Below are 25,622 nucleotides of genomic sequence, written 5' to 3'. Positions count from 1 at the left end.
GGAGAACAGAAGTGGTCTTTTGGTTAGTCAATGGAAAGTTGGGTGTTTAAATGCAGAGAGTGGCAATGTTGAATCCCTGCTACTGCAGATCCAGAGATGCACTTGATTTTTCTTTTTGTGATACACTCTCAAAAGCTTTTGCTTTTCCTCTGTAGATGATTATTTTGACTGTCTGTCCCCTCCTACCCTTTGTCTTGGCTGCCTCTCTCTGTCACTGTAGTAATAACTGGCTATTGCAAATGTGGCACCAGGGTTTTCTGCTGAACAGCACTGTATCTTTAAAATTCTGAGAGAGAAGGTATTTACTACTGGGGATTGTTTGTACATGAATGGTATTTCTTGCATGCACTTCAAGCTGTATACTTGGTCATTGAAATTATTTTACATTGCTTCTGTTCTCTCTCTGGGAAAACCGTAACAGATTGTCTTGCAAATGTGTCCTCATGTTAGCATGCGGATTTATGTGCAAGCATAGACACTGGCAATAATACAAGCCTCTCCCAAATGTTACTGTGAATAAAACTTTATCCATCAGCATGCTCACAAGCAACAAACATGGATCATGAGCATCACTGAACTAAATAGCTTGCTTTTGTCCAAATATTCTCAGAGAGTTTCCTCAAAGTTTTTGAGCCACCATTTGCAACCCACAGCTGTCCACAAGGAATTAGATTCAGAGTTTACTTGCCCATTGTTCCATAATTACAGGATTACCTGATGTTTTTGGAAGCATGTCTCATCTAGAGAGCATAGCTGCTCAATATGAAGTTTTCTAAGTATATAGTTATCGTGGTTTAACCCCAGCCAGCAACTAAGCACCACACAGCTGCTCCCCCCCCTCCCCCCCCGCCAGTGGGATGGGGGAGAAAATCGGGAAAAGAAGTAAAACTCATGGGTTGAGATAAGAACGGTGTAATAGAACAGAAAAGAAGAAACTAATAATGATAGTGATAACACTAATAAAATGACAATAGTAATAATAGAAGGATTGGAATATACAAATGACGCACAGTGCAATTGCTCACCACCCGCTGATCGATGCCCAGTTAGATACCTCCGCCCCCACTTCCCCCAGTTTATATACTAGACGTGACGTCCCGTGGTATGGAATACCCCGTTGGCCAGTTTGGGTCAGCTGTCCTTGCTGTGTCCTGTCCCAGCTTCTTGTGTCCCTCCAGCTTTCTCGCTGGCTGGGCGTCAGAAACTGAAAAATCCTTGACTTTAGACTAAATATTACTTAGCAACAACTGAAAACATCAGTGTGTTATCAACATTCTTCTCATACTGAACTCAAAACACAGCACTGTACCAGCTACTAGGAAGACAATTAACTCTGTCCCAACTGAAACCAGGACAATAGTTGAATAACTTTTTAGCCTGCAAGTAGAAGAAAATCACAGATGAGAGACTGCTGTTCTACCTACCTACCTCTGCTTGAATTGGTTACTGGAATCTGCTGTGATTCCTATCTTGCCAAATAATGAGAAGTGGAGAAAGTTGAAAACTGACTGATGCTACCTACAAATTGTTAGTGTCATTTCTTCCATATGCCCACAAGCATTATTTCTGAGTCTAACCAATGTTAATTTATATTTACTGCCTCTTCATCAAGCTGGAAAAAAAGAAAGGAAAAGGTGGATGAAAAATGTTTTAGTGACAGGCAGCAAAGTCATTACTTCTGCTGCAATGTGGGATGCACAAAGAAGCAGTCATCTTTCTGTTTCTTACTTTTTTCATAGGCTGTTCTATTGTTTGGCATTACTGATAAAAATGACACAGAAAACTTTGGAGGCTTTCCCACTTAGGGGCTTTTCCCCCCGGGTCTGTAATACACTTTTGCTGGTAGAGCTCAAAGCCCTTTGGAAAGGGTGTCAGTATCACTAACTTCATGGCACAGGGAAAGCACAGAGGCACAGCCCTACCACTCCTTTAGAGTTCCGCTTGTTCAATGGAACAAAAAGCAGAATCTTGCAAAGGAAGATCAGTCTCTGACTGATCCCATGAAACAGAAGAAGGGATTAAGTGGCATAACTGATAGAGGAATAGGAAGATCCTGGTAGACCTGCCGTAGAAGTGCTCATTGGTTTATGTGTGGGAGTGGGCTAGCAGAGGGCTCCACTTAACTGCACTTGTCCCCTCATGCTTACTTTCTGCATGTGCCGACAGAAAGAGATACGGTTCTCTCCTCCCTCGCTCGCTCGCTCCACCTGTTCTTTCAGTAAGTGATGATGGAAGAGAGCACCAAAATCCCTGCTAGCTGTCTCTGGGTGGTGCAAATCTAGGTGCTGAGGTGCCAACAGACACTTGTCCTGTCAGCACTCCTAGGCAGTGTGGTAGACAGGTACTTTTTGGCCTCTTTCTTCTAACTCGGTGTACATTGTACATTTTTCCACCAGGTAAAGCAATGCAGAGTTTATTCTCCTCTGCATCGTGTCAACTTTATGGAGCCTGAGACAGGCTTGATTTAAGACAAATGAGTTTGTAATACACAGCATAGCCAGAGTCTTCCTTCCTAGAAACCAAAGAAAATTTGTCATAGATGCTGTAATAGCTGGCAAACAAGTATCCTTTGATGAATGATACTGATTTTCACAAAGATCCTCAAAGTTCGTATCTGTGTTGTGCTCTGTTGCAAAGCCATAGTGCTGGGCTTTCTGGTTAGCAACTTGTCACTACTCCAAGCCTTTTTAAGATGAAGAATTCCCTTTGAAAAAATGTCTTGTATGCAAAATGATTTGAAAAACTCCTCGATATCACTGCTTAAGCCATCTATAAACAGCACACTGAAAGTTTCCAGAATTAATAAATGGTAATTAGCTTCTACTAGTATCTTAGACATACAATTTCTTATAGGTTATAAGCACACTGGATCCAATTTTGCATTCAATATTAATAATCAATTATTGAAACATCATTGAAACATCTATTAATCATTTTAAGCTTCGTTAACTATTTATCAATGTGCTGCTGCTGCAAATTCTGGCTTTAGATTCTACCATTGCAGTACTGTTGATGACTACTATAAGGTACAATTTTAAAGGCTAGCAGGCATGTATTAGGAAAATGATGCATTGGTGATTAGATTCCCATGGCTTGCTGATGACGTATTGTTGGGCCAAGTTCATCCAACTGCCTGGAAAAGAAATCTGAATGTTTGGTGTATTTAAGTGCACTCTAATTCACACTTGTTCAGGGGTTAATCTCATATACTGATACTTATCTAAACAAATTCACTAGAGGAACCCCAAGAATTAATAAATTCACATCTTTTAACAGAGACTAACAAATACTATAATTACATTCCAAGATATAAGATTAATTTCCTCCCCTCTACTACTTCTGCCACTTCTATGGCAATTTTCCCCTTTAGAAGTTGTGCAACTGAAGCTCTTTGGTATACAATGATAATTATAGCCAAGGTATTTGGGACATGTTTTTATCTTTTTTGTTTGTTTGTTTGTTTGTTTTCCCCTCCTTTTTATCCTCTTCTTTTCTCTAATATTTTTAAAAATGCATCTTAGCTATATAGCGATTGAACATTTTCTTTCAACCAGTTTTCTTTAATTTACTTTTCTAATAAAGAGAGAAAAGTTACAATAAAGCTACTTCTCTGTACTCCTCCAGAACTTTATCTGCATGTGCACTGGATGTTAATGCTCTGCAATTACTTAGTATGACATAGGACCAGTCCTGCAAACCTTATTTACCATGGTTGATGCACTGCTTTGACAACTTTATTTCCTCAATGATGACTTCATGCATGAAGAAGCGAGACTAGGGCTATAACATACTTGGCTTGCCATTGTTTTTGAAAGGAGCTGAGAGATTTAGGAGCATGTAACTCCTTTTCAAAAGGCTAATGTACTTACATACCTTTGAAACTCCTCAGTGATGGTTAGACATTTGCATGCCTGTCACTTTTAAAGTGAGAACTGGTCTTACAGGTCACATGCCTGCTTTTGAAACTTTTAGCTTGTATCAATCATAAAAATATTCACAAAGGAAGATTTTAACTTAAAAAAAAGACAACTGTTGAGTGAAAAGTCTAGACAGGGTAACTGGTTCAAAGCCTTGTTTCTGGTAGAAGGCTGGATGAGCTCCTTAATTAAGAGAATTAAGAGAAGATTTTGGCTTCAGCCTTGAAAGGATGAATTTTCTTGGCATATAAAAATTATTTTTCTGCATTGATGTTGACACTTTTATGCAAACTGTATTTTGTGAATAACAGTTGATTTTGAGATGTTATAGGTATGGAGTAGGCCAAGACATTTTCCTTCTGATTTTTGTGCCAGGTAAAGACTGCTAACAGTAATGCAGCAGAAGCGAAATCTGGTACCAAAGTGCATAGCAATTCTTTTTTTCTTGATTTAAGCCTAAAGGGCCATGCACTTAACATTTACAAAGAGGGATTTTTTTTTTTACTTATCTCTTCTGTTTCATAAGACAGTGGAACAAATGTCATATAAGGCATAATTCCTGTGAAATAAGCAGAATGAGTTTATAGAAATGAAGTTATTTCCCTACAACTATAAAATTAACAGAGAAGAATGTACATTATATTAAGTTCATAGGCATTTCACAGTGCCACAGAAAGTGGATCTTTAGGCTGTCATGTGGAATGGGAATGGAAAGAACATCCCCCAACCCATGAGAAGGGACAAAGGTTCAGTTACTATAGTGCTCAATGTACTGTTACGAGAATGTGCTTAGGGCATCCTGGGAACACTAATGACCTCCAGGATATTACTGTGATATTATGGTAACTAATGTGAACTTAGAATAGGAAACAAGGTAGAAGTAAAGGTTAGTTTTTCTCAGTGGAGACCTGCCACTACTGGAGACACATGAGGTTCTGTGCTGTATGGTGTATTTTTAAATAACATGGAAAAGGGATGAAGATAAAGTTGTCTGATGACATTCAGATAGTCAGGGTAATAAAAATGAAAACTGACAGCAAAGATGTGCAGAAATGTCTCACAATATTGACTGTAGAATGACTGATGAAGTTTAGTGTGAGTATATAAAATGATGCATCTGTGGAAAAATAATCTGAACTTCAAATATGCAGTGATAATTTCTGAGGCCACCTATCAAAGAGATCTCATAATAGTTATGGTTCTATGAAAAGTGTCAAATTGTGGTTTCAACAGCAGGCAAAAGTACAAACTGAATGTGAGGAAATACAAGGAAAGAACTAAGAGAATAGAGAAGAAAGAATTATGCCATTTTCTAAATCTGTGGAGCACCCACACCTAGAGTTCTGTGAACTAGAGCTGCAAAAATATACAGAGAACGTGATCAAAGGTATGGAATTACTTCTGTATAGGAAAGGAACACATAGACTAAAGCTCATTGAGACTGGTGAGGAAGAAGATAAAGATCTGTAATTATGAGTAGCACAGACAAGATGGATAGGGGTAGATATTCACTGTTTCTCATCAAAAAAACCCCATTGAGATATTAAGTTAATTGGGTACTAGTTCAAAACAATAGCGATAGAAAGGTGATTTTTCACTAAACATATGACTAAACTGTGGAATACATTATTGCAAGAGACTGTTGATACCAAATCTTTGAATAGCTTCAAAAACTGATCGGACAAATTCATGGATGAGAAATCCTTTACGGGCAATCAAATGCAGTGGTACCACCTCTGGCTGAAAAGCTACTGAGCTGTAGATTGCCAGAGGCTGGGAGAGCATGGTGAGGCAGCAGCACTATTCTAACATTCTTCCCTAACCATCCACTTTTAACCACTGTCAGAAGCAAGATGCTGGTGTAGGTGGTCTCTCTGATGATGTGGGTCCAGTCTTCTTAACGTGTGCTGGTCTGATACTGAGACACCTGCATTTCAGTTCAGGGTAGCAACATGGGCATGATGCCGTGGAGCAGAGTGATGACAGACCTGTTTCTGTAGCTCTGATTTGTTTCTGTGGTAGGTTTCACAGCCAAACAACTAAAATGATTAAGGAGCAAGAGGGAAAATTTGGGGTGATGAGGTCAGATTAATGACTATGTGATGTGCCAGTGTACAAGTATGAAGGAACTTGATAAGAGTCTGTGGACTGTAGTCTTTGGTGATGTGTGGTACCATAATTCAGAAGTTATGGGAATGACAGTGACGTATGGGAGTTGAAGATATAGTCCCACAAATACGGTGTAAACACCAGTACAGAGAAGGCAATTTTAGTTATGTTAAGGAGTATCAGTAGAAATAACAAGATCCGATGGGAAAAATAACACACAATCAAGAAATTAAAAGACCATTAGGTAATGCACAGGGGGATTAAGACAAGGTTTCAGAGGCAGCTTATAATTCTCGTATTTGTTGACTTTTGAATATTTATCTTTGTGAACTTAATATGCTTTTAATGTAGAGTTTTGTTTCCTGAGTTTTAAAAAGAGCAAAACTGATATCTTGCCAGTTGTTTCAGAGACAGGACTGAGGGCAGAAACCTGCAGGGACCTCATGGGGCTGACCAGGAGGGAAAAGCTGGACCTGCAAACCAGAATGTGAAACATGGGTGGGTAAGGCTGAGCAGCATGAGGAGGCAGAGCTTTCTGGTTGTGGCCTACTGACTCAAGAAAAAGCTGCATTTTAATGGCTGGTTCTGCTTGACTGGACTTGAGCCGTTTCCAGCCATTTTCCATACCTGAAAAAAACTTTTGTGTATTCTCAGGTGAGTCCCATACAGGGCTGGCAGCACCCCTGGATATTAGCAGTCAAAGCTGGGGACTTGACCCCTCTCAGTGAGCACAATGACTGGCAAGAGGGCAATGGCTATTGCTTCAAAAATGGAAGGTGCTCATTAGAGTTTAAAATGGTTTAACTCACTACTAAAAGCAGTTTTGTGCTGGTACGTCAGGCAACCTTAATGATCAGCAGTATCACCATCTCTAGTTATGATAATGTTCTTGACTATTTCTTGATCTTGTCCCTTCCATGTTATCTCCATGATGCTTTTTAGGCAGTAGTGTCGTGTCTCAAGACACCTGATGGAAGCCTTATCATTGCTAATGTTAGTGACTGGATGGGACAACACATTGTAGAGAACAGTCCAACACTGTAAGGGTAATAGTTTAATAGCTCTTTTCCATGTCTACTTCCAGGTTTCTGTGAGTCTCTCACTTTCTACTAAACTTTTGGTAACTTTCTTAGGCAAAACGTTTGCCACATCAGCTAGTTAAGTTGAAACAGAAAATGTAAACACGACTTGAGGAAGGAATTTTTGTCAAGAATTAAGCTCAGAGATCATATCATCATTAAAACTGCATGAAAGATTCTTTCTCCCTCTCCTGGCAATGCACATTCATTTCAAAGACTGTAGTTCCTTTCTGCTTAGCTTTCACGTTTTTGGTGAATAAGCAGAATTTGGCAATTGGACTTTTTTGAAAATAAAAGGACTGAAGAACCCCATGAAAGAAAAGAAAAGTAGGATTAAAATGTATTTGAAACTATAGACATGAAGCTCTGGAAAAGCTAGCATTAAAATTTTCTGAAATGGTTGACACTGTTTGTCTGAAAACATGTATGTATTGTCATATTTACCAAGTGTGCAGGGATCATCAATCAGGGCAGCACAGCAAGTTGTAATGCACATGGAAAAGGCCTTTTTTTGCTCTGTTTTTTAGTGGCAAGATTTGCTTCCAGGCCTCCCAGTTCTCTGAGCTTGGTGGTAGAGTGCATGGGAATGAGTATTACCTGCGGGGGTGCTGGCAGGGCCCATCCTTGGCAAATGGACTGGCAAGCAGCACCTGTAGGATAACAATATGTTGATGCATGTAAGAATACTGCTGAAATAGCCTGATTTTGTACTTTGTTTATTTTTAAAAATCACTTGGCCTTCTCAGCTGGTCATTTACACACTGCTGAAATATTTTGCAAATGTTTCATAAATTGGGGAGTGAGAGGAGGGTAAAAAAATCAGTTTGTTACTTTTTGCAAGGGTTATATAATTTTTTGGTATTTTGCCAATTATGTGTTATTTGTGACTTTAACGTAACTGAAATGGTTTGCAAACCTTAGCATGGATAAAAATCTTGTAATAAGCCACACTGGAAAAGCATTGCTTATTCTTTGCTGTTGATAATTTTTCATTTATTATTCCTTGCACCTTCACTGGAAATATTTCAGCTTTTTTTCTAGAAAGATATTCTCATTAGGTACTCTGAAATTTATTAGCTAACCATTGTGTAGCACTTTACACTTAAATTAAAAGTGCTTGACACTACTGCAATCTACATATTCATATATGGGATGAAACATTCACTTTTTTTTGTCACTCTACAGGGAGAGTGGCCAATGAATGTACAATGGATTGAAAAAGTAAACAACCAGGGTTTAAAGACTTGGGATGAGGTGAAATTTGAATATTTAAAATATGTACAAAGAAAGACTTGAAAGCACCTACAGAGTGTACATACAGCTGGGTTTATAAACAACTAAAATGGCAAAAGACAAAAGTATTAAAAATGCAGAAATTCTAACAAAAGCCACTGTTAAATTTAAAATATTTGATAGGAGTAAAGGTAAGTTTTACAATTGCCGAATGATGGATAAACAGCAGGGTCAGACTTCAATTCAAAGTAAAATGGAGCCATTCATAACAAAGTATGTGCCTATCATTCTCCAGCAAATTTTTGTTGGCAATGGTCTGACTTCTTACTGCTTGATAGTTTGTTGCCTAGTTTAAGCTTATTGCTTAGGTTACCTCTAAACTCATTGAGTGATAGATTTTTCTCAGAGAGTGATTATCCCCTGTCATGATGAATCTCTATGAAGAAATTGTCAGGGAGGTTTGCACTTAGCCAAGCATTACACTGTTTGCTTAATTAAAAGAATAAAGACTGAAAGGGTAAGTTCCCCCCCCCCCTTTTTTTTTTAACAGAGCTGTAGCTACTTTATAACGTTTCCTCTGGGTAAGGATGGAATTGCTAAGATATGCTGGTTCAAGATTATTTTTTCTTTATCAAAGCACAAGCAATTTTTCATTGTGGTGACTTCCTCTGCCCTTGAATAGCTGGCAGGCAGGTGACTTGGGCATAACAGCATTTGACTTACAGAAGATGGAAGACTGACTACTGTGCCCTTGCCAAATTCTGCTTAGTTAATTGACTCAGTATCAAAATATTTGCCTGCTTTCTTGGATAAAGAAAAAGGGGAAAAAAAAAAAAAAGGTCAGGATAAATGAATAAACTGGGAAATAGCCCCTCAGTTTTTTCAGTCTAAGCAGAGTGCACAAGGAAGTAAATTTAAGTCTTAAATGATTTTTTTTTTTTTTACCAGACAGCACATATCAAGATCAGCTATTGATTACAGCTTGCCTTTTTGTGCTCTGATGCTTTTTATTGACTTTTCTTCAGTGCCCTGTGATGCAGTACCAAAGTGATTGGATCAGTATATTTTCCCTTCGGGATTACAGAAGAAATCTTGGATGCCTTACAGATGTGTGTATTAGGCCTCCAAATATTCAGTGTTCACATTAAATGAACAAGAAATACATCATTCTTAAAAGGCAAAGAAGAAAGCCACTCTGATGAAAATGCTTTTTTGTTCTGTTGAGATATCCGCAGATCTGTGCAGAGAGGTAGGAAGGTCTGTTTAAAGCAGGCTATTCCTTGGAAAATAAATATGGCAGGACATCTGAATGCCTGTGGGTTTTCTGCTGGTATGTGCAATGCTTTGGTCATGAGGTGTGCTAATGTTACCTTTATTTTTCCTTTGTTCCCTTAATTTGGTAGAGAAATATCACTGGCCCTGATCCTCATTTATATTTGGGCTGTTACACCTCCTGACAGAGGAGAGGGTTGTACTTTCATGTCCTTGTATGTTCCCAGGTCGGGGGTGATTTCTCCAAGGACAGCAGCTAAGAACTTCTGAGCACCTGAAGTTGCGTGCTAAGAAGTTGGATTTACACAGGACATTACAGATAGCTTTCCTGTGTTACTGTTTCCCATCAAAGCAAAGAACTGTTCCTGTAGGTAATCAAAGTTACAGACATTTCACAGCCAGTGGTATAGCTTTTGTTTTATTAGTAGCTGGGGGCACATTTATGCAATGTCATGTTTTGTAATGAAAGAGGTGGGAGGAGGTGTAGGGCTGCAGGACACAAACTGGAGCCTTTGGAGCGCTGCTGAGGATGTAACGTTTCTGGGTCAATAACCACTCCAGTCTCCTTCAGTGTAAACTAATACTTGCCTCCTTTAGTCTTACCTAAGTCACTTATAAATCTTCTTCCATTTTAGTATGTCAGCACTCCTCAGTTCTTAATACTTTTTCTTCACAGAGTTTCTGTGTGATAGGTAAGCACTAGTGTTTAGCTAAGGGGTGGGGGCAATCTAGCAAACTGTTGAAGCATTTGCTGCCGATGTGTGGGAAGGTAAAAAGTAACTCAGATGAGAACAGCACCACTTTAAGCACAGTCTTTTCCTTCTTTTCCTGATCCAAGTACCTTTTAATCAGTCTTTTGTCTTTTCTTCCTGATTGTAGATCAGGGCCAAAGAAGAACATAGGTAATGAAATGCCTCTTCAAATGTCCCTCCAGGGCCCCATGGTTCACATGGTCTGTCTCTTCCTTATGGGCACCAATCTGTATTATTAAATATTTGGATTTACGTATTTACTACCCAAAGGCTTAAGATGCTTTGTCATATGTACAGCACACATGCCTCAGTCCCTGGCTGAGGTGGACTACTTTGCATGAGTGATCAGGGGAGGAATCCTATTTATTTGAGCAGGGAATTAAGTTGTAAAGGAAAAGAGGCGAAAACAGGCATGTGGCAGTTTCCTACTGTTTTAAGGTCAGATGTATCTTGGGAAACTTGTTCTGATTACTGATGTAATCAAAATGTGGTGGGAGATCCTGTTATGCTGCCCCAGTGTTAAGAGAAGAGATTTTGGATTCCTGGAGTATTTACAGAAAACAATTCAGCCTACTTCTTTTAGCAGACAAGTTGAAAAAGCATCTTTGCAAAGTGTCTTACATGCCACATGGAGGGAAAAAAAACCCCCAAGAACAACAGCTGAAAGCTTAAGAACAGTCCTGTTGTAGTATTGCCTCTAGTCCCGTTTAATACTGTCACAGCAAAGCAGCCTGCATTCCCCAGTAATGCGGGTGCAGCAGGAGGGCAGCTGTGTAGCGTTGGAGGCAGCTTTCTAGTGCTCCTTGGCGGACAGGGTGACCCTTCGCAAAAACGTGAGACCGTAATTGCCCCTGTGCTATCCGGCCCAATGAGAATAGAAAATCAGCACAAGCTGAATGAGCAGTGTAAAATAGCATTATTTCTTTCCTTTTCAGAGTGCTCCAAGCAGTGCACATTGGATCACTGCCTTGAAGTAATTCAGCCCTTCACCCAGTAAAACCCCTAAGTGTGCATTTAACTGTAAGCAAGCAAATAATCCCACTGGAGTCACTTAAGGGCCCTGTGCTTAAATGCTTTGCTGGAGCAGGACCTGAGCTTGTAGCTGGTTGGTTGGAAAGGCCTGTGGAGGCCTCACATACAGGACTAACGTGAGCAACAGTAGTCCGTGGTGCTTAGGCTCAACAGCTCAAAGGACACGGTAATCCTTGCAGCATTTCTTAATTTTAAGTATTTTAATCAAATTGCTATTGTTAAGGAACTAATGCAAAAATCACTGATGCAGAGATACAGGGCATAGCATGAAGTTATTATTAAAATTTTGTCTCCTACCTGTTTATTTCCATAGCAAAGATACTTGCGGTAGTGGCCATTGCACAATGAATTCCCTTCAGTGCTGTGCAAGTTCCCATATGTCTCTCGGCAACTGATTTTCCTGATAGCGAAAGGTGAAGAACCAGAGAGTGCCTACTAACCACTTGATAGGCAGCACAGCAGATTCGGGCTCTGGTACCAGCAACGCTCACCCCACAAGTTTTAAGGGTGGAACTGGCAGCCTATTAATTTGAGCAGACTGCAGTCGGGTGCTACATCTGCCCTCTGCTATGAGAGCAACCTGTTCCTGTCTGCCACTCAAACTGACACAAGCTGTTTCCCAAGCAATTAATTCATTATAAAGTAATGAGTTTGTCTAGTTAAAGAGATATATGGTACTCTAAGGAAGGAGGAGGAAATTCCTAACAACAACATCAAAAAAAGATGACTTAAGCTCTAGAAGATACAGTGGGGATATATTTCTTCTATTTTCACACCTGGATAAGCAAAAAAATACATTGTTCCATAATAATTAAAAACTAGGTGTAGATGATCTTTATAGATTATCTTTATAGATTACTATTTATAGAGCACTGTTCTTTTGAAGCAGATTTCAGTGTATATTCTACTAATGCAATTAAAATGAATATGGATTAGAATATTGACTTGTTTTTAATATGAGATGTTTTCCCAAGGTTCTAAATTTATTTTTTTTTTAAAGGGATAGGTTTATTTTTCAAATATTCCTGGGAAGACTTATTTTTAACTTAGGATCTTTCAGATGCAATGTTTTGGCTTTCTGGTGTTACCCTTTTTGTTTTACTCTTTACTTTTACTTTCCTCTGCTACTTTTCCTCCTTTTAAGAAAGAAAAAATTTAAAAAATGAATCTAAAATCTATAAAAATGGACTTGTCAAAAATCAGAAAAAAAACTTTAGAAAAGCAGCAAATCCTTTTAAAACACTGTTCCAAACAAAAATATTTCAACCAACTCTAGTTACAGTTTTGAATAAAAGCACTCTGCAAGCCATATCGGAAAGAGAAGGCCTCAGCAAAGAAGGTTGTCTTAAGAATGAAAAAAGATCAAAAGACCTATTCAGGCACTAGGAGCTCCCTTGTGGGAGCTGTGTTAGGCTTAGCAAATGGGCAAGGACATATACAACGCCTGTTCTTTGAGGGAAGAAGGGGAAGAGAGGAATTATATGGACTTGCTTACTGCAGTGAGGAGCTGTAAAAATCAGCTGGTTGAAACCCCAGCTCCTGTAAACTGAGGTTACAGTTGAAGGTGCTAATTCACTCCAGCTGTGAATCTGTCCCAAGGAGGGATAATTTCAGTGTGGACCTTCATAGGAAGGTATAGGAAATATCTGATTGTGGGAGTGCAGTCAGTGTGTGAATAGGAGTATTTTCAAAGTTTGCCACTGGCCAAGATGAAACGGTTGAAGATAACTGGAGTGGCTAAGCCCCTGGAGCAGATTTTTAGGGCATGACCATTGGATAGCCTTTTAGTAAACCCCTGGTGTTTTGCTGACCCGTAATGTGCTTCCTTCTGTTTACTTACAGGTCAGTTGCTGGGCCTGCTCCTCCCCTTTCTATCTGTGTTATATTTAATCAGCCTGAGTGTAGTTCACCTCTCCAACTGTATTGATTCTTAGAGCAGATTTCATCAGAACCTAAAAAAGGAAGCATAGACTGCTCTCCTCTTATTCTTTGACTGATGCTTTCTTTTACCTTACATGACAAAGTGATAGATGTACTTAGTTAACTTTCTGCAAAATCATTAATGCCACCCTTACTGGTTGGCTACCCCAGTATTGGTTAAATAGCTGTCATGTGTTTGTTACCTGAGACACTCCAATAGTGTATAATCGGACCATTAATTTTCTTCTGGGGTTGATCCTACAGAACTGGTATGAAATGCATAGCTAAGGGTGGAAAGAACTAACATCCATTCTAGCAATCAGATTTTTCCTGGTTTAGCCTCAGATTAAAGCTGCAAATTGACAAAAGTTCACTTGGAAAAGCTGAAGTGTTCAAAAGAGATTCTTCTGATGTTTTTTCCCCTCGTGATTAGAGTCTACAACAAAACCATGCATAACTACCTCCTTCCTCCCCAATCTCCCTGACCCCTCAAAGGGCCTGAGGTCACTAGACCTGCTATATAAGTGACCGCTCACCAAAAGGAGATTATCTGGTCTGATCCCTGATGTGCCCACTGACTTTCACCTTCACTCTTCCAATCCCCATTCAATTCTGTCATTTGACAAGTGCTCTTGTTAATGCTTAGCCAAAGCTTATCATCCCCAGAAGGGGAGCCAATCTCAGTCTTGAAACTTGGCATTCTAGAGGATCCACCACCAGTCTCCACAGACATATCATCATCGTGGTTAAGAATATGTCTTCTTATTTATCTGACTTTTGTCTTGTTAAATTACAAAGGCTTTTAGTACTCTGTGTTTTTCCCTGTGAAGATCTTTATATAGTAGTCAAGACATTTCTTAATTGTCTTTTTGATAAACTAAACAGTTAGGGTTCTTTAAGATTCTCTTTGTAAGTTATTTTCTACAACCCTAAAAATGTATTGGTGGATCTTTTTCTGTACCTTACCTCATTTTGTCAACATCATTTTAGAAGTATGGAAAACAAAATGTTACCCAGCTTTACAAAAAGCCCACAAAATATGTGGGCAAAGGTAAAAATCTGCTCTCTATTTCCCTTTAATCCTCCACCTGTTTATATACTTAAGACCGTAGACTGGTTTCATCGTAGTGGGAGCTCATTTACTCTGATTCCTAAAATTCTTTCCAGTCTTGTGGAGATAGAATAGAGCCATCTATTTTGTGTCTTAGTATGTAGAAATTCTGTGTTCAAATGTATTCCATCTTTTCAGTGGGGTTCAGCTATCCGGATCCAATATGTTTTCATTTATTTTATCTAATTTTGTTATTATCTTGCAGTTGTTTATTGCCTATCAGTCTATCTCCTCCTGCCTACTTTCAAAGGAAGAGTTTCTCAACACTTCCTGCACCAAACAGCACTCAATCTACTGCTAATCTGTTGAATATCCAGCAAAAATTCCCCATTTCATGAGGATTCCTCACTGGCAACTACTTCTTGAATGATGCCAGTTACAGAATTATAAATCTATGCAATATGTATGTCATTGATACTGATCAGTAAAAAAAGTCAGAAGTGTCATGCGTGGTTTCAGTTGCCTGGCATCTGTATGATGTCCCCAAGTTTGAAGAATAGAGAATGTTTGAAAATTTGGACAACCTTCCTGGCTGTACTGTAACCCTAGTGCCTGTGAAAGATGTTACACAAGAAGCTCTACTCTGCAATCCGAAGGTTTGACTGAAGCTTAAAACAACAAAATGAGCTTTTAAGTTAATTAGCTCAGCAAGCAGTAATAGGTCTATAGCAGCACAGACTATGAAACCTGTCCAGGACCCTGAAAAATACCTCTGGGGCTAATATATGATGAACACTGTGTTGCTTGAGGTTAAACTAACTGAGGATAAGTGTTTTAGCCTACAATTGGATATGTTCATGGGTTCCAGTCAGAGCTTTAGACTGTAGCATACACTGGGTCAATACAAGAATTACTTTTTTAGCGTTACGTTTAATCTAAAAAACTCTCAAGGTATGTCAAATCCTTTCTGTCGCTGTCATGAGCAAACAACCAAAAAAATCACAAACAAATCCAACTTCATTCAGATGCTTCATTACTCATGTAAGCAACTCAGCTGGAGAAAACACATAACGACATGTTTAACTTATGTGGATGCCCATTGGCAAGTCAAAGGTGTCATGCTACTTGGTATTATCTTGTGGCTCTGCCTCAACATCCTGTTGTATATATGAAGACATTTAAGCACAGATTAGCAGCCTGTTTAACAGGGCCCATTGTGGGCAGCAGAAGAGCCTGGCTGACCGAACAGCTTGGTCATTTCGAGACAGTCAGTTTCTGTTCTCAGACCTGCTGGTGTAAATTCTTTGTGTTCCTGTTGATGAACATTATACTGGAATTTCTCAGATAGGTTCTGGTTCATCACATCTGGTGCACAGTTTGAGATCACATAAACATTAACCAGGTGGTGGGAAAGAATTTTTCATACTTTTCAAATCGCATTTTAACTTTTTAACTTTTGTTTTGTTGTAAAAGGTGTCTGAAAGTTTACGTGAGAAGTGTTTTTGTACCAAAAAATGCCCTTCTCTCTTTCCCCTCTTCCCAAATATTTGGCTGCTAGGTTTTCAGTTTCTGTGGCTTTGGTAGATGTCTTCATCCTGACTCCTAGCCCCTTACCCAGAAAAATTAAGATACTGATTTAAATAAGCAGATTCAAAGCAAATTTTTTGTTTTCTTTTGTACCTAACAAGTGTGCACAAATACGGAGCCTGATCCTGAACCTTTTTCTGAAATGACCAGCACATTTAGGTCCCACACTTGTGAATAAAGGCTGCACATATATCTTAGGGAGTAGAGATCCTGTTTTCATATTTGAGTAGTACAGGGCTGACACTTTTGTACAGGATAGATACAAGCCTTATTTCTTATGCTACTATAAACTTCTTGCCTACAGTGTTGTATAGGAATTTATAAAGTCAGGCCAATTCCTGTGGGTGAAAAATAGAGATTCAACACTTATCATTGGACATTAACATTTGAAAATTTGAGCTATACTTTACACTGTATCCCACACAGTCATTTTGCTTTTCTCTCTGTATCTTGTTTTTTTCCTCCTCTTTTTCTGTGCCTTTCTGTTGCTGTCTTCTGCCTTTCAGTGCATTTCTACTGCAGCACCTGTTCAGCCCTGGCAGCTCCTGAATGCCAGTACTTCGAAGGAACTGAATCCCCTTAATTTTACTTCACCAGCTCTCTCATAGAGGCTGACAGCTGACAAACACAGTGAGGGGAAAGAGCAGCATGAACATTAGTATGAATGCGAGCACGCCGTAGTTCGCCGATAACAATACTGCCTTTGCTTTGTTAAAAAAGTTATTTGTAAACGTAAAGTATAGGAGTCCCTCACATAACAGATGAAGTAAATTGGTATACTGCCTCATGAACAAGCTTTTCTTACTTTGCCTCTTGGTTTTTCTTTCCATTCCCCAAACAATGTTTGAATTCAGCCATTTATATCATGTGTAGTACAATATATGTAAAAGAAGAAGTAAAGGATCTCCAAGACCTGTGTGATGCTACAAGTGTAACCACAATAGTTCCCCAATTTACACCATTCTTTTCCATGGTACTTGGGTTTTTATACCATTATCACTTCTGTAGTATCATCTTCCATACAGGTTTCTCAGTGGAGTGTCTCCTGCCAGCACTAGTTAGTGTCTTTCAAATGAGTTTTTATTGCTCATCTCTGTCTTGTCTTTCCACCTGTCTATATGGATGCCCCCTGGCAAGTCAAAGATATCATGCTACTTGGTATTATCTTGTGGCTCAGTGTCGTGGTTTAACCCCAGCCAGCAACTAAGCATCACACAGCTGCTCACTCACTCCCCTCCCACACAGTGGGATGGGGGAGAGATTGGAAAAAAAAAGTAAAACTCATGGGTTGAGATAAGAACAGTTTAATAGAAAGAAAGGAAGAAACTAATAATGATAACAATAATAAAATGACAATAATAGAAGAATTGGCATATACAAGTGATGCACAGTGCAATTGCTCACCACCCACCTACCAATGCCCAGTTAGTCCCTGTGTGGCGATTCTCCCCAGCCCCACTCCCCCCAGTTTATATACTGGGCATGACATCACATGGTGTGGAATACCCCTTTGGCCACTTTGGGTCAGCTGTCCTGGCTGTGTCCCCTCCCAGCTTCTTGTGCCCCTCCAGCCTTCTTGCTGTCTGGGCATCAGAAGCTGAAAAATCCTTGACTTTAGACTAAAGATTACTTGGCAACAACTGAAAACATTAGTGTGTTATCAACATTCTTCTCATACTGAACTTGAAACACAGCACTGTACCAGCTACTAGGAAGACAAGTCTATCCCAGCCAAAACCAGGACACTCTGCGGAGCTCTATTATGTGCTTTCCCCTTCTAATGTCAGCAAGGAGATCAGCTTTTAATGGTGAGCACCTGGCTCCCATTTCAAGTGTCTGCTACAGTCTTTGTCCCCTTTTCTTGCCAGTCTCTCCAGCACACTTCCCTTTCTAACATGTTTAGATTTCTGGTTTGGGACTTTGATAAAGGTCCCTTTAAAACGTATTTTGCTTGTTGTAGAATGAAATAAGGAGATCACATTGTGTCAGTGCTGTGTACTTCACATGGCTATTCCATCTACAGATTCAGTTGCTGGTGTTGGCAGTCTTAATAAGAATTCTGAATGATCTGGGCTACTCAGCTGCTGGACCTGGGAGATCAGAGCAGATGTTGACCTTGGAACGTGGCTCAGGTCTTTTAACTAGAAGAAGCAGTAGCTGCATTTGCTGGGAGCACTCCAATATGTTGTCCATGCTACCTTTATGATAGATGGTAAGGATTTATTTATCCATAGAGAGTTAGTGATCTCATTTTTTCTTAATCCAAATGAAAAAGGAATTTATTGCTTTCTGTAGCAAAAGCTACTATTGCATCCATCACGCGAAACATCAAGCAAAAATATTTGTATTCCAGTTATTGAAAAGAGCAGAGAGCTATTACGTGAATCCTCTTGAGCTGCTCGTTTAGCTCATCTCTGCCTATTCAGGGATTTAGTTGGAAAGTACGTGAGAATGTTTCACTAAATTTTGTTCCTTTGTTGTTAAAAAAAAAATCAAAATATGCAAAAAATCAAAAGATGCAAGACAAGGTCACTCCTCATCTTATTGTATGATTTGTTCTCATTGGTAAAATTAATATAAATATGTTAGTGTAGAATATGCAGTTATGCCCAAGAAAGGAGTATGTTAGAGTCTGTGCTCAAAACCTGAGAGCAAAACATTCAGAAAAAATCTGAACAGATATTTTTTCATTGTTGTTTGGGTTTGTCTACAGATTGTAAATTGCAGTATCAGGATATGCCCTGGGGTTTTTTTCCCCCAAAAGAGTGTTTCTGTGCAGTCGTTAGATGCATGTATTTTTTTGATACATGAAGTGGAATCTCCAGTAGCCTTCCATTATGGAGATTATAGAAGCCTTATCTATGTGTTTTACTTGGCTTTGAGCATCACTGCTCTTGAAAAAATATATTTCAGTGGACAGGGCTACATCTTGAAACGTTTCAGGTGCTTTTATCTTAAGCACTCATGGTAATTATTGCTTTGTATTATTATCTTACTATCTGGCTATTTATCATTTCATACGCAAGTTGTTTTTGTGCCCAGGTCTGATGCTGAAACAGAACTAGAGGAAAGTACAAAGAACTTTGCTTCAAAAGAAATCCTATTTCTTAATCATATATATGTAGGATCCTTCTGGAACTTAATACAATATTTTCTACTGATGTCAAATTTTCAGTGATCTATGTACATTATACAATTTCTTTTGGACATGGAAGCATATATTTCTCATTTTAAGAAAAAAAATACTTCCCCCCCCCCCAGGTACCAGAAAACCATTTTTAACTTTAATTTTTGATAGTATCTAGAGGCTGAAATCAGAATTGAGCTTTTGTGTGCTATGATACATAGCCATATTATAAAATGATGGATTCTGCTTCAAAGAATTAACAGTACTGAGGGGAAGATGGGAATCTCAGTTAATCTCAGATGTAGGGAGAAGTGCTATTTTAAAGGTTTCTGAACCATTTCAGCTTTTAATGTCCCAGTATTACCTGTCTTATCAGTGATAAATGGTTAGCTTTTCATACTTTTGCAAAAGGACTTACAGACCTTGCCTTATTCATTTGTGTTTTCAGAATGATGGATTATAATATGAGTCCTTCAATGTTTGGTGCTAGAACAAACACTGAATCAAACCTTTCTTTTTAATAGAGAGAGATATGCTGAAGCTAAGCGCAAAAGAACTACATAAACCATTGGTAGGAAACTTATTCACTGTTTAATACTTTGGAGTTATGATTCTTATGCAGCAGAATCTCACTAACCTCAGAGGGACAGAATTACTTATGGGAATATGTTTACTTTGCTTGTATGTGTGTGTTTGTGGAAAAAAGAATTATCTTCTAAAAATATATAGAGATTTCATACATGTGCCCCCCAAAACAGCAGTATTCTGGGCATTCTTGGTTGTGAACATTAGGCATAAACCAAAATTGCTGACATTACTTTAAAATATAAACTTTTCCTGAATGGTATGAAAACTGAAAAAAAACCTGGCATGATAAATAAAGTGTATTTTAAATCATTAGATTACATTGTGGAAAGTATTTATAATTGCCTTCTAAGGTGCTGCCAGCTTTGTGCTAATTGGACAATCTTACTTCTCCATTAAATAGACAGATGGATGACACACTTCATAAAACACCAGTTCTTATTGGCAGTAGTTGGTGTATCAATCAATATTTGCCCAGTTGAGAATAGAATTTTAAATATCAGTGCACAGTTCAGCAGTATAAACATCTGTATCACAGTTCTGCTGACAAAAATGTTGTATTATAAGCTGCATTTTCTAGAATTAAATCCATAAATATTCCATTCAAAGTGTCATTTTACTTGTCTTTAAATCAGTGCAAAACAGGAAAAGAAAATAACTAAGCTAGCAGTGATGACTTTGTCATCTTAGCAGACAGCATTGGGCAAAATTTAAGTGTTAAACTGCTGCTATGCAAAGCATTAGCCGGATGGCATGTGTGATCCTGTTCCCCAGTGACTAGAAATAGTAGTATTCACAGAACTGTTTGGCAAGTAAAAAATGTTATGTATCAAACCTTGATTAGTGGTTCTCAAAGTTGACTGTAATTTCTGGTGCTATTGGTAGCAAGTCAGACGTCTCATACTGAAAAGTTCCACTAGGATGAGAAGAGGAGCCACAACTCCTTGTTAAATATTTTGTCAAGGAAAATTGTCAGAAAGAGACATCAGATGCTGCAAAACGTGTGCCTGCTTCCAAAAAAGTAAGTGTGAAAGAAAAACAGAATGGTATGTACACATTATACCCTACATTAAGCAAAAAGAGATAAAAATGAACTTTTAAGCTGAATCAGAAATATATAGGATAAACTGTGAAATTGTTCACTGGTAGTAATACCTGCAACCTTTAGTAAACATTGGACTGCTAATAAAGGAGATAACAAATACCATATTGTAAAAACATTCAAGTAAGCAACACTGACATCATCATCTAATCATATATTATCTGTTCCCTAAGTGCATTCTTTAAAAATGATTTGAGTTTTCATCATTACTGATATTAGCAAGAAAAATCTCAGACATAACCACTTGTTTGGGTGAGAATCACTTGCAGAGAGGGCTAAGTTGAGCTACATGCACTCAGTGAACTCTCAAATTAAAACCTAAGTGAAACCTGAGTGATACCTAGACTGACCTACTGAGAGTTGAGGGCTGAGTATTCTCTAGGGAATAGAGTTACATCGCCATAGAATTATTTATATGATAGGTTAAATGATAATATTTTAGTAGCAGCTATTGTACTACATATTATTGTGCTGTGAGTCAGAATTCAATTATTTCTCCTTATAAACAAATTTTTTAATTTTTTTTTTTTAAAGATATTAAAATGATACTCAGAGATTAGAAACTTGTTGGATTTTGTTTAGGTCATCAGTTACAGGAATGTTTTATTTATTCTGTGTATGAAAGGTTAAGGTTAGACATTAAGAAAACAAGTGTATTTTTATGGGAAACTCTAGTGATTTATTCAGACCTAAGTATAAGGGAGCTTTGAAAACCATGCAGCAAGGTCTTTTCCATTCCTCACTCTGTGCGTCTCCTCCATACAGAAAGCAATGTTCCTCTGCATGAGGAATTAATGGCCATTAATGATGGTCTCTCAGCAAGACCTTATTTTTATATAACTGCGATAAACCGGGGTCAGAATCGGTGGTAATCAGCACTGGCAAAATGTCGTGGTTTAACCCCAGCCAGCAACTAAGCACCACGCAGCCGCTCACTCACTTCCCCTCCACCCAGTGGGATGGGGGACAAAATCAGGAAAAGAAGTAAAACTCGTGGATTGAGATAAGAATGGTTGAGTACGACAGAAAAGAAGAAACTAATAATGATAATGCTAACACTAATAAAATGACAACAGTAATAATAAAAGGACTGGAATGTACAAATGATGCGCAGTACAATTGCTCGCCATCCGCTGATTGACACCCAGTTAGTCCCCGAGTGGTGATCCCCTGCCCCCACACCCCCCAGTTTATATACTAGATGGGACGTCCCATGGTATGGAATACCCCGTTGGCCAGTTTGGGTCAGCTGCCCTGGCTGTGTCCTGTGCCAATTTCTTGTGCCCCTCCAGCTTTCTCGCTGGCTGGGCTTGAGAAGCCGAAAAATCCTTGACTTTAGTCTAAACATTACTTAGCAACAACTGAAAACATCAGTGTTATCAACAGTCTTCTCACACCTAACTCAAAACACAGCACCTTACCAGCTACTAGAAAGACAATTAACTCTATCCCAGCCGAAACCAGGACACAAAGGAAAGACATCATTATGAGAAATAAGGTCAAATCACTTAGTGAACTGCATTGATAAAAGTCCACTCTTGGAACCAAATTGAACCATCTTCTTGTGGATCTTTTTTGTATCTTGATCATGAAAACCAGAAAATAACCTGTCCATCTTCTGGAGAGTTGTACCTGAATACTTTTGTGGTTCTTTTTAGATGTGCATAAGGTGTTGAGATTCAGAATTCTCTTTTTTTTACTCTGAAGTAGGAGTAATACTCAGGAAAATATTCCGAGAAAAAAATTCACTGCTTTATATATAAATTCAGATTTCTTTTAATCAGTTGTAGAGATATGCTTGTCATGTTTGAGTATGGATTCAGGCAGGCTAGCCAAATCAAGCCATGCTTAGATTTAGAACTGTTTGTGGATATGTAAATGTTTGTTGCAGAGTTTGAACTTGTATATTTGATAGCTCATTGAATCAGAAAAAGTCCATTTTACAGAAGATCCATTATCATATGGTTATGCAGTCATGTCCTCTTCAGTGTCCCATTGCAGTTGCTTTATGATCAAAACAGGTATCTCAGGTCTTGGGAATTATGTCAAGTCTCTGCAGATGCTGCATTGTGGTATGTGAGAGTTGGGGGAGAATCCTAATTGTCATTTGAAAAGAGAAACCTTTCCTTGTCCGACCACATTTCCTCTCCTGTCTATGGCTGCTGTGGAGGCAATGCAGGATAATGTGGGGCAATGCTCTTGGGATGCCTGAGATTAAAGAATCTCCTAGAGGAAAGCACGCAGAAAAGCTTGCCAAGGGTGAGGGTATCTTTTCTTTCTTATTGGAGTTCCCTTTGTGGCTTAAGCAGAGAAACATGCTATTGGTCAGATTGAATTCAAAACATCCGAAGTAGGTGCTTTACTTCTCTGTGTGGTCCGTGTGAAAAGTTAAATCTAGTATACTAAGTTAAACTGCTGGAAACACCACAAAAAAAGATGTAGCATGGCCCTGAAAAGCATGGTCCTTTCTCTTGCAAAGGATTTACAACCTGGTACCCTCCTTTGCACTAAGGTTGTTGGCACAGTGAACTTTGCAAACAGCTGCTCTGGTTGGACAATGTACAGCTTCCTGCTCTTTGTTGGTGTTTCTCTGTCATGACGTTTCTGGTGGAAGAAAAGATGCAAGCATTTTTTAATGGTCTTCAAGGACAGTAGAGAGTGATTTGAGCTAATGAGTTTGGTTTTGCCTGAAAGCTGTTAGGGAGCAGGATCAGAGGCCCCATCTCTGTGGGGCTTGGGAGGCCTGTAATGTCTGCAGGGTGGGTCACGTCAAGCATGTTTGAAAGATAGCACCATGAGTGGCTTACTTAGATCTGGAAAAGAGTGTTTCTCTGCTGACTTGGGCACCTTAACCCCCAGAAGCTTGAGCAACTATTTTTGCTTACACCCTACCCCACCACGTACCCCATTTTGCAGAGGTATCTCTCCTGGGATGTAGAAGATCAGGCTCCTAGTTCCTCCTCTTCAGGATTTTCAACTCATCTCACACTCCAGGTTAAAGTATGTGCTGAAGCAGGGCTTTCCCACATCTGCTCTTCTTTTTCATACAGTTCTGAAGCATTCTTTAGGCTGCACTAACATGGAAAGTAGAGGATGTGAGTTTGCGCACTCCTAGGAAAAGCAGAGAATCAACATTTCACAAAATAGGTGAGTATTCTGACCATTTTATTATTGGGTGAGAAGAGAAATATAATTTTCTGAAGCAGAAGCTGAGCAATTGGATGCTAACACTTAGAGGGTTGGAAGAAAGGGCAAGCAGAGAAAAAGTAAGGTGAAAGACTTGACAGGAGCAAAATTAGGTGCTGACATGTCTCCAGGGTGAGATGAGAAATTTTGCAAATGCCTATAGCACCTGATTGTTGACACGGACGCTTACAGAAATCTTTAAGCACGAATTCTTCCTCCACTGAATCTTTATATCTCTGCTAGAATTGGTAATATTTTGTGCTTATGGGATTTACAGCATTTCCTTTTTGGCAGGCCTTAATAACTGCCTCTTCCATACCCCCAGGAAACATCAAGAATTATTTATTACAATCTAGGAAGTGCTGAGGCTTGTGGCTGGGAGTCTTAAATATTTGTATTTATTACCATTTATCTAGCCACAATATTAATGTTAAAGTACTAAGTAACCAAGAAGTTACAGAATAAGAAGGTACTGGAGTCCTTGAGATCGATTTACTCAATCAAGCAGAATACATCCCTGGGCAAAGGGACACTCTGATTCCTAACCAGTAATTTAATCCCAATTTTGAGGGATGCAGTGGGAATTAATGGATACGTAGCCCATGTATAAAGGAAGGAATTTGTCTCTGGGTAGCAGTTAAGTTTGCTACACCAAATATTGCAGTTTGTGAAATCCAGTCCTTACGACACAATTGCAAATTTTAATTTCATTACTGGGTTTAAATATTTTTCAGTGTTATCTAGCAACAGAAAACAGCACAAGCCTCTGCCATAAAAATTAAATGCAACCTTTTAATTTTTAAGTATAACCATTTATAATTCATAAAGTACAACTTGTAATTATCCAGTTAAACTGCAAATTAAGTAATTACCTAATACAAGAAATAAAAAAAAGTAACAACTGTAGAAAGAAACAAGACATATTAACTAACTGTGAATGCATCTGAGATGGTAATTGATTGAAAGCTTTTTTGTTGTGGGAGAAATGTCATTCTGGACCAGCTTCCCAACAGGACTGCAGGGGAAGGCAACCTTCAATTTTTTTAAGAGCTTGCCAAGATTATGACTCAAATCAAATAACTTGACTGCCCAAAATAGCAGAGGAATGGTCTCCTATCTGTTAGAGGTCCTTGTCAAGCCTACAACCTATAAATATTGTTTCTTCATAAGTTCTTTACACCGATGCATGACTAGAAGAATAATACAGAATTATGCATGCTAAATAGAGCATTTAAACTGGGCTCTACTAACTAGGTTTCTTTACAAAACTTATTAGTGTCATATTGCTTTCAAGAGTTTAAATGTCTTCTTTTCTTGTAGAACAATACCTATTTAGTCAGATCTATTCTGCGTTTACTGTATTGTAGTTTCCTTTTTCTAACTACATCTGAAGAGAATAAATCCTTTCCCTTTGTTCTCCTGTGCACGAAGCTTTCAAAAATAGAAAGAAAAGAGTACCCTCAGAAAATGAAATAGAGTTCACCTTCAAAGTACTGCATGTGTCTGGAAATAAAATAATTCCATTTCATGGAGTGATATATTTTCAATGCTTTTTCTATCTTCAGATTTACTGCTATGTCAGGAAAGTAACTTGAAATCTACAGCAAGGAAAAGGAGGGAAGATAGTTGTACTCCCTTCCTGAACATAATATTACCAAATACCTTGAGTC

The sequence above is a fragment of the Aquila chrysaetos genome, chromosome 13 (genome assembly GCF_900496995.4).
Source record: "Aquila chrysaetos chrysaetos chromosome 13, bAquChr1.4, whole genome shotgun sequence".
In the NCBI taxonomy this organism is placed as follows: Eukaryota; Metazoa; Chordata; class Aves; order Accipitriformes; family Accipitridae; genus Aquila; species Aquila chrysaetos.
This window is presented reverse-complemented; position numbering follows the sequence as displayed.